Source organism: Penaeus monodon, chromosome 5, assembly GCF_015228065.2.
Source record: "Penaeus monodon isolate SGIC_2016 chromosome 5, NSTDA_Pmon_1, whole genome shotgun sequence".
Lineage (NCBI taxonomy): Eukaryota > Metazoa > Arthropoda > Malacostraca > Decapoda > Penaeidae > Penaeus > Penaeus monodon.
The window spans coordinates 53,154,411-53,156,613 of record NC_051390.1 but is presented as its reverse complement, the minus strand read 5'-3'; the positions used below and the strand labels follow the sequence as shown (position 1 = coordinate 53,156,613).

Sequence of the window (2,203 nt, the reverse complement as noted above, 5' to 3'; positions counted from 1 at the left end):
GTATTAATGTGCGTATGTGCAAGTATGCACATGCTTCTTTTAGTTTAGATGGACATTGCTTAATAGAATCATGTACAATTAAATTTAACCAAATTTAAATTCGTCAAGTGGAATAAATTGGAAAACGGTCACAGTTAAGTTAAGTTAAGTAAGTTTATTTACCACCCTGGCTATCTGCTCAGGCGTGGGCAATCATGATTACAGTTTTACATATATCTGACATTGTACAGTAGTCTGTAACTACTGTAGTTGTACAAGGTAAAATATAAATATAAATCATACATCATACAAAAATTATTACTTACATATGCTTTTGCCACTGTGTTTGAATAACACTGTTATTTGCTTACGGGAGTTATCACATAGTAAATTTAGGGTATAGTACGAGTATATCTTCCAATGTATCAGATGAAATGAAATATTCACATAGTTCTTTATACCTCATGTTAGGTGGTCTGAAAGGCTGTATCACATGACATTCCGAGATATAGTGCTCAAGCGTTCGTTTGTTTTCTTCGTTACACAGTCTACATCTAGATTCATCTGCACTTCTTGCACCGTGCAGTTGCCAGTACATTCTGTAACCTAAACGTATTCTGGCAATAACCACGTCACACTGTCTGGTTTGACTTCGGTGCCACCCATAGGAAGGCTTGTCATCTCTATACTGATCGTAGTGCCTTATGGTACAGCTTTCAGGCCTTTGAGTGTTGATCAGATCTACTAGTTCTTCCTTATGAGAACTTTTCAATATATGTGCAACCCTAGCAAGAGGCATCCCAAGATCTATGTTCACAATATCCTTGCTGCAGGCTTCTTTCGCCAATTTGTCTACGTGGTCGTGCTTGCGTATGCCAACATGAGATGGTATCCATACAAACTGAATGTTGAAATTACGCTCTGTTGCATAGGTTACGTTACGCTTAATGCAACTCACAATTTCTTCATCGCCACCTGCTTTGAAAGAATTTAGCGTCCGAAGAGCACTTTGAGAGTCACAGAAAACTACTCCAGAGCCCCTAGACATTAAGAATTCCGTTGCGAGGAGTATACCTGCCAGCTCCGTTTGTGTAGTGCTGGCCCAGTTTTGTATTCTCATATTAACGATGTTGTAGTAAGCCATTTTTGTATACAGCGCAAGCACAACCAGCTTTGTATCCAGACTGTACGGATCCGTCGGCGTAAAACTCATATGCATCATCACCCATAGATTCTGTGTTCCGTTACCGTTGCTAGCGCAATTTGTTTCAACACACAGTTGTGCACCCTGTTTTTTTGTGGTAGACATGTAAGGTGCACGATCAATGTTGAATTTTTCCATGGTGGAATGGAGCGACCTTTTGGTATTTTACTAATTGGAACATTGAGTTTTATAATGTTCATGGAGATTTTGTGTCACAGGTAAGTGAAGTCTGGCATTCCTTCACCTTAGATTTTCAAAAGGCCCAAAGACTGCAACTAATTGTCCTAATATGAATGTATAACATCAACATCAGCAATAGATTACTTTAAACAATAACCTTTCATGAATGTCAATGTTAAATCAAATGACCAATATGCAACAAATGTTTTCCATATACAGAAAGCTGCTTAAAAGAGGTAGACACCTAAGTGGTTCATGGAGGTATTTTTATTTTCTCACTTTAATGACTATCTAATCACCCCCATTACTTTATATTCTATACTTAGCTTTGTTTTATTTTCTCCTTTTACTACAGCTTAAATTCCTTTCATTGAGGTCCCTTTCTGTCAGCAGTGTAAAATGTCAAGATTTGCAGATAGAGTAAGCAAACACTTATTAACTGAGTGTCCATGCGATTCTTAACCTTTGAAACTGGTAATTTGGAAACCATAACTGCTTTGTGTGCAATACAACAGATATAGATGGACAGAGATACTAGTACAATATAATCATTCCTTATTAAGATTAAAAAATGATGTATACTTGATGATGATACAAGAAAACAATAATGTTGGTGATGGTAAGAAAAGCAAACAACTTTCTAGATTTGTTTAGAGTTTTATATTTATCACTTAATAGCCAATCTTTTTGTATTTTCTAGTATCATTTTACAGTTTTCTCACTTCATAGTTTTATTTGCATTAACTTTCAATTTAAGGGCTATGGGTAACGTAAACCTCTCCTCTATCTATGCACATGAAAATATCCCTGTAAGAAGTTACACAAAACTCTGACTCTGGA

The 2,203-nt window shown here is 36.4% G+C and overlaps 1 protein-coding gene across 9 annotated transcripts in view; it reads right to left on the bottom strand.

Annotated features, from left to right (window-relative positions):
• Positions 1 to 2,004: 2,004 nt before the first annotated feature.
• Positions 2,005 to 2,203, bottom strand: part of LOC119573333 (F-box only protein 31-like) — a 10,946-nt gene continuing 10,747 nt past the window's right edge. For all 9 annotated transcript variants that reach the window (XM_037920523.1, XM_037920517.1, XM_037920516.1 and 6 more), the window contains one exon: positions 2,005 to 2,203. This exon is cut by the window's right edge and continues 167 nt beyond it. The gene's annotated coding sequence lies outside the window, so the exon portion shown is untranslated.